This window comes from Sceloporus occidentalis, unplaced genomic scaffold, assembly GCF_023333645.1.
Source record: "Sceloporus occidentalis isolate IW3139 unplaced genomic scaffold, rSceOcc1.0.p SCAF_19, whole genome shotgun sequence".
In the NCBI taxonomy this organism is placed as follows: domain Eukaryota; kingdom Metazoa; phylum Chordata; class Lepidosauria; order Squamata; family Phrynosomatidae; genus Sceloporus; species Sceloporus occidentalis.
This window is the reverse complement of record NW_028316999.1, coordinates 11,685,080-11,698,187: the sequence shown is the minus strand read 5'-3', so window position 1 is coordinate 11,698,187 and position 13,108 is coordinate 11,685,080.

Genomic DNA, 13,108 nt, shown 5'->3' with positions numbered 1-13,108 from the left:
CTTGTAATCCATAAACCATTTTAGTAGACCTTCTCTGCACTTTCTCGAACATTTCTATATCCTTCTGGAGATACGGTCTCCAGTACTGTACACAATACTCCAAGTGAGGTCTCACCAGTGATCTGTACAACGGCATGAGCACTTCCCTCTTTCTACTGCTAATACCTCTTGCTATACAACCAAGCATTCTGCTAGCATTACCTGCTGCTCTACTGCATTGTCTGCCTACCTTTAAATCCTCAGAAATAATTATCCCTAAATCCCTTTCCTCACATGTTGAGGTTAGGACAGTTTCAAATATTCTATACTCTGCCCTTGGGTTTTTATGGCCCAGGAGCATTACTTTGCATTTATCTACATTAAATGCCAATTGCCACAGCTCTGACCATTTTTCAACTTTACCTGGATCGTTTGCCATTTGGCTTCTTCCTCCAGGAACATCAACCCTGTTGCAAATTTTTGTGTCGTCAGCAAATAAACATACCTTTCCATCAAGACCATCTGCAATATCACTAATAAAGATATTAAAGAGAATGGGTCCAAGTACAGATCCCTGAAGTATCCCACTGGTAACAAAACCTTGTTTTGAATATACGCCATTGACTACAACCCTCTGTTGTCTGTCACTCAGCCACTCCTTAATCCATTCAACAACATTGGGATCTAAACCCAGAGATTGCAGTTTATTTATAAGTCTTCTATGTGGGACAGTGTCAAAAGCCTTACTGAAATCCAGATACGCAATGTCTACTGCACCACCCTGATCAATTAGTTTAGTCACCCAATCAAAAAAATCCATAAGATTTGTTTGGCAAGATCTTCCTGAGAAAACCCACGTTGTTTTTGATCTTGAAACCCATGTGACTTCAGATGTTCAACAATCCTTTCCTTTAACATTGTTTCCATTAATTTCCCCACTACAGATGTAAGACTAACTGACCTGTAGTTGCCCGACTCCTCCCTACTGCCTTTTTTGTGAATGGGCACAACATTCGCTACTTTCCAAAGTTTACTTGCAAAGAAGGGATTTAGCCCTGACAATACTTAAAAGTAACCAGGCATTCTGGCAGCTAATTCTATGTGCAGTGGCGAAACTACTGGGGTCGCGCCTGCGACCGGGCCCTGGAGTTCTGCCAGTCAGGGGGGCCCAAGGGGTGCCGAGTGGTTGTTTTCAGCCCTTCTGTCTCCTCTGCTCCCTGCCGCCTGCCTCAGTGTTGCCCCGACTGCAGTGGTGGGAGTGGGAGGCGTCTGTCTCAGGTACTGGCGCTTCACACTGAGCGCCGGCATATGATGTCATATGCCGACGCTCAGCAGTGAAGCTGTGCGCACAGCGGCAGAGCTTCACGAGACAGAGGCCTCAAATCCCCACCACAGGACTGTACGGTAAGTGACCTACAAAGGGGGTAGGGAGAGGGTAGATAGTGAGAAGGGGGTAGGGAGAGGGTAGATAGTGATAAGGGGGAAGGAAGTGGGTAGATAGTGAGAAGGGGGGGTAGGGAGAGGGTAGCTAGTGAGAAGGGGGTAGGGAGAGGATAGCTAGTGAGAAGGGGGTAGGGAGAGGGTAGCTAGTAAGAAGGGAGTAGGGAGAGGGTAGATAGTGAGAAGGGGTAAGGAGAGGGTAGATAGTGAGAATGGGGATAGGGAGAGGGTAGATAGTGAGAAGGAAGGGAGAGGGGGTAGATAGCCGGAGAAGGGGGAGAGGGGGTAGATCGTGAGAATGGGGGGTAGGGAGAGGGTAGATAGCCTGAGAAGGGGGTAGATAGTGTGAGGAGGGGTAGATTGGGTTGGGGACGGGGGGGACCTATTCTCGCACTGGGGCCCTGAGGCTTCTAGTTATGCCCCTGTCTATGTGCAAGGGTTAATCAGCACATCCTACTTAACATTTTAAACACACGTTAAGAAAAAAAGATTTCGGAAAGGGTTTAATTAACCCCTAAACGACCAATGATGTGCCAGGCATGTCATGCAAAAATGGTCAGTTAACGACTAATGATGTGCCAGGCACACTTAATTGGTGTTGCTGTAATGCCTTGATGTCATTAAACGATATATAATATGTGTGGGTGCACAGAATAAGAAAGAAGAAAATTACAGCTGAAAAATTAAAAAAAGAGCCATGGTCCCAAAGTGTACTACGAGTTAGAAACAGTCTTGTCATTACAGGGTTAATGTGCTGCTGCGTCAAAATGCAGAGAGGCAACAGATACATTTTATTTCAATAATAAGAGCATCCATTATTCATTTAAAACCTTAGCTGAGTGGTCATTTCAACCCTGGGGAAGTAAGTAAAAAAACAACAAAAAACTACCGAATAAAATGGACGAAATACATTCTTACTTCACAGTATTTTCAAATTGAAAACATTTTCTAAGGTTAGTGGTTATTAAAGCCATCTATAGGGAACACAAATGCCAGCAGCAACACTAACATATTCAATGTGCAGATGGAATAACAGGTTTTCAAACTATTTCTGATTTAGACTTGCTTGCATTGCAACTGGGCCGCTTGAGGTTGTTCGATTTTGTTTCCTAATGATGAAAGGTATGGATTTCTTTTGTACATTTGTATAACCAAGATCAACCAATTTACTTGCAGCATGTCAATCTAAACAAAATGAAAGATCCTAGCCCTATCATTATAATGTAATTTTTTCTTCTAATAATTTGCAGATAAAATTAAACAAAATATTTATAGCTTAATGTAAGTCGTATCACAAGTAAGTACAATGTATCAATGAAATTGACTGTTAAAAGGAACCCTCCAAGGTCCCAGACAGCCTCCTAAGCAAAGAATGCAAAATTAAGTACTTGAGGGCCGGGCTGTTTTTTTCTTTTCGCACGCTTTGTGACTGAAGTTGTTCTAACATTTTTGTGGTGCTCATATTTAGCTGTAATTAATAAATTATTTTACTTATATACAAAAGTTTTTTGCCAAAAGTTATAGGGCAATAAGTACAAGTCCCATTTTGCTATTTCAAACCAATATTTGAAAGCAGCCAATTCAAATTACTCCCATCAAACCATATATTTTGAAAACTAGACACTCCAGAGTATTCTTACATGTGGCATTTATTTTACCACCAAACGGTACCATTTTATGTGCTTTTTTCCCACACACATTGCACTTCAGGTAAAAGCAACATTTTCTGAGTACAATGATATCACCCGTACATAGGTTTCCCTGGTTGCTTTGGGGCTAAAAGGCCACAGTTGGCAGATGTGCATTTTTAAATTTAAAATTTTTATATTTGGTCATCCTGTCCCTACGTCCTAGTTGGAAAACTAGATACCCAAGGGCATTTCAAATGCTAGTATTTTTTAATATTTTCATGCACTAATTCTACTACCAGCCTTTGTCAAAATTTTTGGTAGTAATTTTTTGTGTTTTTTTCACACATATGCTTTAGGTTTGAATTTCCTGTTTTTGGTATATGTCACTGCCAAACAACACCCCAATATGTGATCAGCAACATCTACTCAGTATAGTGTGACCACAAGTGCATAGGTTTGTTTGAGGTTTGTTCCAAATGGTCTTTGCAATAACATTTGCTTAGTAAGCACTATGCTGAACTGTGGACCAAATGTGATGGTCTGGAAATGGACTGTAGAAATTACTAGGAAACAAATATCCCTAAACCTTTTTTTGTAGTATTATGATCTTATTAGTTAAGTTCTGGGAGGACTGTTAGGTGTATGCTGTAAGCAGCCTGGAGGTGGCATATGAGGCTATAATGAAGAGGGAAATCACATTCTGGCCAAAGAGCTAGTAAGTGCCACCTGCCTCAGGTTATAATAGAGATGATGTCTCTGTTTTGTGCACTGTTGTGGGATATTCAAAAGCAACTTCATCTACTGAGTGAAAAACAGCTGTATAGACTTGCTCTTTCACTGGAAGGTGAGAGAGACATTGAAGATCCAGCAGTGACGGGTAACAGCGAACCTGAACTTGTTGATTTCATTGCGGACTACATGAGAAGTGATCAACTGAAAAGTCTGTAAGATCAAGGCATGTCCTGTTTACTTGTCATCAAAGACAACATTGATGAACTGAAAACCAACCAGGAGCACACATCAGTCAGGGAAATGGCGAACAGTGACAAAGAGATAAGTAGTGGGTCTGTAGCGACAGAATAGGTAGCTGGGATGGTTAAGTGCCTTGTTATTGCACAAAGAATTTAAAATGTGTGGCGTTGTACTTTCAGAGAAAAATTCTAATAGTAGATTAGACGTTAAGCCTTATGTCTCTGACTTAACAGTGACTGATGACTTTATTTTAGAGTAGGTCACAAAATCAGTCAATAAAGAAATGAAGAAGCAGAAATGTCTAGGCACGCTGCATAGGCACAAGCTCCTGACAGTTCATCCCAGGCAGAGGATAGTGAGGGAAGTTATAAGGCGCTACAATAGAGAGTTGAGGGAGAGTTGTGCAAAGCAAATCGCACCGTTTTAGTGAAATTAACAGCTGAAAGAATGATGTGACCGACTGCTAGTGTTAAAAACCAAACATCATTAACAAACATTCAAGGTTCAGATAAAGAAAATATTAGGCGCAGATGTAACAACTTTATTCAATTAGGTAATCAAGACGGTTGTCACTACTTCCGCTAAGGCCAGGCTGGACACAGAGCGATTGGCTGTTTAAAGAAGACAACAGAGGTGGGAAACGGCAGACGGTCACGTGTGGGACAACCAGTGACCACTTCAAGTCATCTGTCCCATGCAAAAGGTAAACTGTGCACCTATGAACAATTCGACAAAATCAACACTAACAAAAAGGAAGTCATCAAAACAACCAGTAGCATAGCTAATTGGCAGAAAATGCATATTATCATGTTGGATGAATGGTGTTTTTGTTGAAATGCTGTTGGACACCGGATTGGTAGGAAATGCATGGCTAGGGAAGTTTCTTCCAAATGTCTCTATAAAGCCTATAGAAGATTTACTTACTGACAGACAACTGCACATCACTGCCACCAATGGCTCTGTCATTCTATTTGTTGGATAGATCGAGGTGATTCTTGAATACAAAAGGAACAGGCATGGAAACTTTGCCATTCATGTGAAAATGCTGATGAGCGACTGCTGTAATGATGCCCCACTGGTTTAACATCATTGAAGAAGTGATCCAGGAAAACAGTGGCCAGCCAAGCAGTATTCAGGATCTGATTATGTGACTGTGCAAAACGATGAAAGTACAATGAAGGAAAAAATTATTTGATCCCCTGCTGATTTTGTATGTTTGCCCGCTGACAAAGACATGATCAGTTTATAATTTTAATGGTACGCTTATTTGAACAGTGAGAGACAGAACAACAATAAAAAAATCCAGAATAACACATTTCAAATAAGTTATAAATTGATTTGCATTTTACTCAGTGAAATAAGTATTTGACCCCCTTTTCAAAATATGACTTACTACAGGGGTGTCCAACGTGCGGCCTGCAGGCAAAATGCGGCCTGCCAGACTTCGAGGTGTGGCCCGCGTGAGCCGTGAGATTTCATGGTGGGCCGTGGGCCGGCACACAGTGATTATATTGCGGCTGCCTCCGCACCAGGCACCAAGCATCCCAGTGCCTTAATGAGACTCTTCGTCCCACCCCTTTGAAGATGCGACGTGATGCTTAAGGGGGTGGGCTCACACGGAAGAATTCCTCGTGGCGGGGAGAAGAGCATGTCGAAGGAGAGCAGTCTTAAGGGGAAGAAGCCAGCAAAAAATATTTTAAAAAAATCGGGGTGATAGATGGAAGGGGACCCATATTCAAAGGGAAACACTTTAATAAAACAAAAAGGGGGTGTCTGAGGGTTATAAGCACACAACAGGGTGGTTGGGGCATCACATATAAATCAATAAAAAAAGGGGTGGTGGGTGTCTGTTTACAATACACATGGGTATGGGGGGCATTACATTAACCAGTACCAAAAGGGGTAGGGGCATCAATACACAAGGGAGGGGGGCTGGCTGGAGGCATTACATAAAAAATCAATATACAAGGGTGTGGGGCAAAAATGCACACGGGCAAAATACAAGGGTGTGGGGTGGGGGAGTACATTAATACTAAAGGGGGGCCTGGCTGGGGCATCAATACACAAGGGGGAAAACACACAAACAACAAAGCTTTATGCTTTGTGTATCTTAACCCATCCTGATGCAGGTGTCGGTGTGGCAGAGCCTGTCCTGGCACGTGTGTTTGGGTGTCGGTGTGGCAGAGCCTGTCCCAGGGTGTGTGTGTGTTTGGGTATTGGTGTGGTAGAGCCTGTCCTGGTGTGTGTGTTTGGGTGTCGGTGTGGCAGAGCCTGTCCCGGGGTGTGTGTCTTTGGGTGTCGATGTGCTGTCCTGGTGTGTGTGTCTGGATGTCGGTGTGGCAGAGCCTGTCCTGGTGTGTGTGTTTGGGTGTCAGTGTGGAAGAGCCTGTCCTGGTGTGTGTGTCTGGGTGTCAGTGTGGCAGAGCCTGCCCTGGTGTGTGTGTGTTTGGGTCTCGGTGAGGAAGAGCCTGTCCTGGTGTGTGTGTTTGGGTGTTGGTGTGGCAGAGCTTGTCCTGGTGTGTGTGTCTGGGTGTCAGTGTGGCAGAGCCTGTCCTGGTGTGTGTGTGTTTGGGTCTCGGTGAGGCAGAGCCTTCCTGGTGTGTGTGTTTGGATGTTGTTGTGGCAGAGCCTGTCCTGGGGTGTGTTTGGTCATCTGATTCCTGGCACTTTACTTATTGTAGGAATAAATTGAACTATATAATTTTTACTTATCTAGAGATAAAACACCCTCCTCAATTTGTATTCACTTCAAAGGACAAAACTTTCTAGGCCCTGAAATCAGGGAGAGGAAAAGTAAAGGTTTAGTGTTATTTACTCTATTTCAATCTGCATATTTTATTAAAAAGGATCAGTGGTACTAAATTGTGGCTTCAGGCGGCCCGTGTATGATGACTTTTCTTAGTGTACTGATTACTCCGAATTCCATCACATAAGATTCTATCCTATATTATCTGCCGAGAACTGATGTCGGGGTCCACAACCGAGACCCCGATGAAGTCACTCACCCACGAGTGCCGGGCATGATGCTGCCACTGCTCCCGCTCCGTCGACTGTCTGTTCTGGCTGCGTGCGCCCCCACCTTCGCTTAACTCTTCCTGTACAGGACTGCTGGGAACGCGCACCGAGGCTGTACACAGAGGCGGGGCGTCCTCTGGCGGTGGATTGAGTTGTGCTCAGATATTTCCCTACTGTGTATTCCTACGATTATTACTATTCTGTTGATTCTTGTTGCTGACCTTTGGCTACCGTTTTTGACCTCGCTGATCTCTCTAACCCTGACCGTTAGCTTTGTTTACAGGACTGTGTTTTGCGTAATCCTGACTCGGCTATTCATCTGGACATTGCTACACTTAGCAGATCTACCCCGGCTGGTTTTTGATGGTGAACATCCTGCATACCGGGTTTCTCAACCCCCACCCTCACAACTGATTTTATCTTTCTCCAGTACACATTGATGACGAGGAGTTACAATTCTGTCTATTTTATTTATTTCCATAAAATGGCCACCAAAATCCACAGCACCAGGCCCATGATGCTCTTAATCCGACCCTGATCAACTCAGTGTGTGTCAGCCATCTTAAATCCATTTTATACCCACAGTGTGCTCCAGCATTGTTTTATTTGGCTAAACTTGTTTTACATGGTTTGTGGACTGACTTCGTTTTACTGTTTAAGTAATTTAGTATTGATAGAATGATATATAAAAGTTGATCAAAAAACTGTTTGTCCCCAGCTTTTTTAATTATTGCCAAATTAACCCCGTATAAAGTTTAAAAGGCCATATTTTCTCTCAGTGAAAAATGAGTGCGGCCCATGCACACGTACATTTCTGATGAAGTGGCCCACTGCAGAAAAAACATGGACACCCCTGACTTAGTACTTGGTGGCAAAACCCTTGTTGGCAACACAGAGGTCAGATGTTTCTTGTAGTTGGCCACTAGGTTTGCACACATCTTAGGAGGGATTTTGTCCCACTCCTCTTTGCAGATCCTCTCCAGGAAATTAAGGTTTCGAGTCTGATGTTTGGTAACTTGAACCTTCAGCTCTCTCCACAGATTTTCTATGGGAATAAGGTCTGGAGACTGGCTAAGCCACTCCAGGACCTTAATGAGCTTCTTCTTGAGCCACTCCTTTATTGCCTTAGCCGTGTGTTTTGGGTCATTATCATTCTGGAATACCCATCCATTTTTCAATGCCCTGGATGATGGAAGGAGGTTCTCACCCAAGATTTGACTTTACATGGCCCCATCCATTGTCCCTTTGATGCGGTGAAGTTGTCCGGTCCCTTTAGCAGAAAAACCACCCCCAAAGCATAATGTTTCTACCTTCATGATTGATGGTGAGGATGGTGAGGATGGTGTTCTTGGTGTCATAGGCAGCATTCCTCCTCCTCCAAACACGGCGAGTTGAGTTGATGCCAAATAGCTTGATTTTGGTCTTATCTGAGCACAACACTTTCAACCAGTTCTCTGAATCATTCAGATGTTCATTGGCAAACTTCAGACGGGCCTGTACATGTACTTTCTTGAGCAGGGGGACCTTGCAGGCATAGTGTGTGACTATAGTCCCAGCTGCCTTGAGATCATTGACAAGATCCTCCTATGTAGTTCTGGGCTTATTCCTCACCGTTCTCATGATCATTGAAACTCCATGAGGTGAGCCCTCGGTCTGGGGCTTGCATGGAGATTGACAGTTATTTTGTGTGTACCAACTATTGTCACCTTCTCACCTAGCTGCTTGGTGATAGTCTTGAAGCCCATTCCAGCCTTGTCTACAATTTTGTCCCTGACATCCTTGGACAGCTCTTTGGTCTTGGCCATGGTGGAGAGTTTGGAATCTGATTGCTTGATTGCTTCTGTGGACAGGTGTCTTTTACACCGGTAACAAACTGAGATTAGGAGCAATCACTTTAGGAGTGTGTTCCTAATCTCAGTTTGTTACCTATATAAAACACACCTGGGAGCCAAATTAATAGGGGATCAAATACTAATTTCAGTACATTTGAGTAAAATGCAAATCAACTGGATTTTTTTGTTGTTATTCTGTCACTATTCAAATAAACCTACTATTAAAATGGTTGGGGAAACGTACAAAATCAGCAGGGGATCAAATAATTTGTTTCTTCGCTGTAGGACAGAGTATAGCTAACAATATTGTCAATCTTGTCAATCACATAGCAGACTCAGAAGAAACATCTGAGGCGAGCTCAGCAAAATCAAATGCAGAATTAGAACGTAGCCTGAAGGAGGAGCCTTACCATTTGAACCGTTCTTAGAATGTCCAGTCCAAGATTGCCTTGAACTGTTTCCTGCTGTGGTAGGTGTGCTAAGTGGTGTATCCAAAGTTATGAAGTTATGAAGATTCCTGTCCTGAATCACACTCAACATGACATCTACATTCCCCAAGAACAGTGTTGGGTACCACTACTACAGCATTGGAAGTCTTACCTGCAATAGAAGGCAATGGAGAACGGAACAACCTGGAAGAAAGTGTGTTTTATGTAAAACAGTTGAGTCAAGTTAATAGTGGGCCACAGTCACCTCGTAACAAAACCGTAAAGCGGCATCCACCTGTCAATTTAGAACATCTTTCAAAACAAGAAAAAGAGAGACAGATGTTATAAGATGAGTCAGATGTTTTTGCCCTTAACGATGGAGACATAGGATATATTTGAAGTCTCACCCTGTTCAGAAATGCTACAATTCAATTCTGAAAACCTATAGAAGGAAGTCAAAGAGCATATCCAAAATCAGCTTGATCAAGGAAATAAAAAAGACCAAAGAGCTAGAGTGACATTGAATGATAAAGGCTTCTGCTTCTCATTATTCTACAGTTACTGCCTCTCATCCACTCATGTTTGAGACCGGTAACACACACAAAATGAAAAAAGACATATGTACCATGTGTTAGATATGAGTAGTGGGCCCTTATGTCTCGTTTGTCAACAATTCCAACCAAGCCAACAGTGCATATCGACTTCTCCACGTGTGCAATTCCTACCATAACAGTTACAAGTGTAATAAAAACTACCACCGGTTCTGTGAGGTAGTACAGGCGGAAGAATTCAAGTCTAATAGGGATTTGGTTTAGCATGTTCCACCTTCTTTTCAGGTTGTCTTCCTTTATCACCAATTGAAACATTATATATCCACTTTGTTACCAACCCCATCAGGGCTTTGATGGGTTTTGAACAATTGTGTGTGGGGAGCTCTGAGCCTGCATGTCTCTTACAAGGGAACACAAAACCATATGTTATGAGTCCAGTCGTCTTGCGTAGATTCAGAATTTCAATACGATTTTACGGCTGATTCACAAGGGAGCGATTTCGAGTAAGATTCAAGAGTGCTCTTTCAAGCTTACAAAATCTTACATTCACCTCTGGAGGACTTGATAGCATCCAAGGGGTTGGAGTACAGAAACGGGCTCAAATGGATGACTTTGGATGACTTTTGTGTCCTCCACAATGATTTTGTGTCCTCTCCAATGATTTTGTGTCCTCTCCAATGATTAGTGAATTTTAATACATTGACAGACGGTAGGCACTTCTGGCTTTCATTTGGTTCATCTATCTCATCTCTTTCAATTACAACACGCTACTTTGGCAACACTAACTAAGAGGAGACCTGGGACTCTTAGACTAGGCCACTGTGTGTGCCATTTTGGCGCAGGGTAAATTCTGTGGATGCAATCTGGGCAAGTGCTGTATCTGTGTGTAATCTGGTTGCTGAGGAAAGTCCTTATGTGTGCAATCTGGGTGCTGAATTTATTTGATTTACACTTTAAATGCTGAGTTTGCTTGTGATTTTTCAGTTGATCTATATCTTCAATGCTGTGTGTGTTTGTTATTCAGTGGATCTATACCTGTAATGCTGTGTTGTTTATTTGATCTATACCTGAACTATGTGGGGGAGGAAAAGAGAGGTATAGCAAATTAAAAGAGTAAGAGACAAACGGGGGTTCAGGGTTATTATGGGAGGAAGGGCCCGCACTGAGAGCCAGAACACGTAAGGCTAGCCCTGCTAGAAAGCCACCTGCTGCGTTGAACAAACGACGCAGCTTAATTGACATCTGAGCGAGGAATTATGTTGCATGCACTCACATTCTATACGTTGCAAAGCGACTTGTGCATTCATTAACTAAGGGATTGAGATTTGGTTGGGGTTAAAGTTTGTGAAAAGAATTCCACTGGGTGCAGTTTTTTTTATCACAATCCAGTCTTTGTGACAAAATGGCTCCTACCGCTGACTCAGATGCATCAACTTCCAAAGTATATGGCTTAGTAAGTTCAGGAAGTATCAGAATAGGAGCTTTGGTAAATCTCTTTTACAGAGTTTCAAATGTTGTTTGAGCAGTATTAGTCCAGTGAAAGGGAGTTCTTTTAGAAGTCAGTGGTCAATAGCTGTCACTTTCTTGGGATTCATTTTGATGCTATTAGGGATACAATAAACCCAAGAAGATCAACTGTTAAATGTTTTAAATACACACTTTTCTACTATGACATACAGATGTGTAGACACTATCTGTACGTGTTCTCGGTTGGATGCCGCAAAATAGGAGTGTCATTCAAGTAGATGGCGATATATATAGTTAACTGGTTATGTGTAGCTCTATAGGATTTTGTTTTTATGCTTTTACATGATACTGTTGTGGACACAATTTATTTTGATTGCATCTCAAATGCTTTTCATGATGTGAATCATGGTTTTCTTAATACTACAGGACGTATGTATGCATCATGGATTTATGGGAATAAAAATAATTTTACCATCCCTATACTAACATAGGTAGATATACACTGATCAGCCATAACATGACCACCTGCCTAATACTGTGTAGGTCCTCCTTTAGCTGCCAAAACCACTAGACCTCTGAAGGTGTGCTGTGGTATCTGGCACTAAGATTTTAGCAACATATCCTTTAAGTCCTGTAAGTTGGAGGTGGGGCATCCATGGATGCATTCTGGTGCTATGTGTTCTCATGTGTATTCATGTAATGTAAAAGAAAACGTGAATCATCGGACCCGGCCACGTTTTTCCATGGCTCCGTGGTCCAGTTCTTATGCCTTTGTGCCCGCTGTAGGCACTTTTGGCAGTGGACAGGGGTCAGAATGGGTCAGCTACGCAGCCCCATACACAAAAAACTTTGTGGTAGTCATTGTTTTGTGTTTTTTTCCACACACATTTTACTTCATGTATGAATTTATAGCTCCTGTTATATGCCACTGTCACACAACACCCCAATATGTATTTAGCAACAGGGCCACATTTGAGTCATGCACATTTTTCAATGTTGAACTTTATTTGGTGATCCTGGGCCCATGCCCTATTTGGTACATCTTTGAGCCTGTTGTACCTACCGTGTCCGCTGCGGTCCCTCGCCGATTTGCCACCGGTGGGCCGAGCTCGTGTGGTAATGCGCGCACATCCTCCCAGTGTACCGTGCCCGCAGCAAGGACACAGAGAGGACGTATCGCGCATGAGTCCTCTCGGTGTGCCGTGTCCGAGGCACGTACACCAAGAGACGTGCGCGTCGACGCGGCATGCTCACGGCGGACTCATGACGACATGCGATCCGCCGTGGCACGCCCACGACGTGCTACAAACAATGGGCAATGGTACTCTCTGAGTTATGAGCGAGCTGCCACGGCTCATTCGTGGGGCGCGATCACCCCAGCATCTGCCGGTGTAGCACTCTCAGATGCCAGTTTTTGTGTATATATATATATATATATATATATATATATATGTATATCGCGCCGACGCCACACATGTGCGCCGGATGCGATCACATCATTCATGTGTCTACTGGTTGATTGTTTGTGTTTTCCCGCCCTTATCCTTATTTAAACCTTCTGTCCCATTAGTGCAGTGTCCGTTCAAAGAGTCACTGTATGTTGCTCTGGGTGCTCGTTGTTCAGAACTTTGTTATCCGTTTGCCTTCATTGTGTACCAGACCTTGGCTTTGTTTCCTGACCTTGATCCCGTGCTGCCTGCCCTGACCTCGGAACCTCCTGACTACACTTATCTGCCTCTGGCCCTGTACTGTTTGTTTGCCTTGGACTTACTGCCTGAACTCTCCATGCTGTG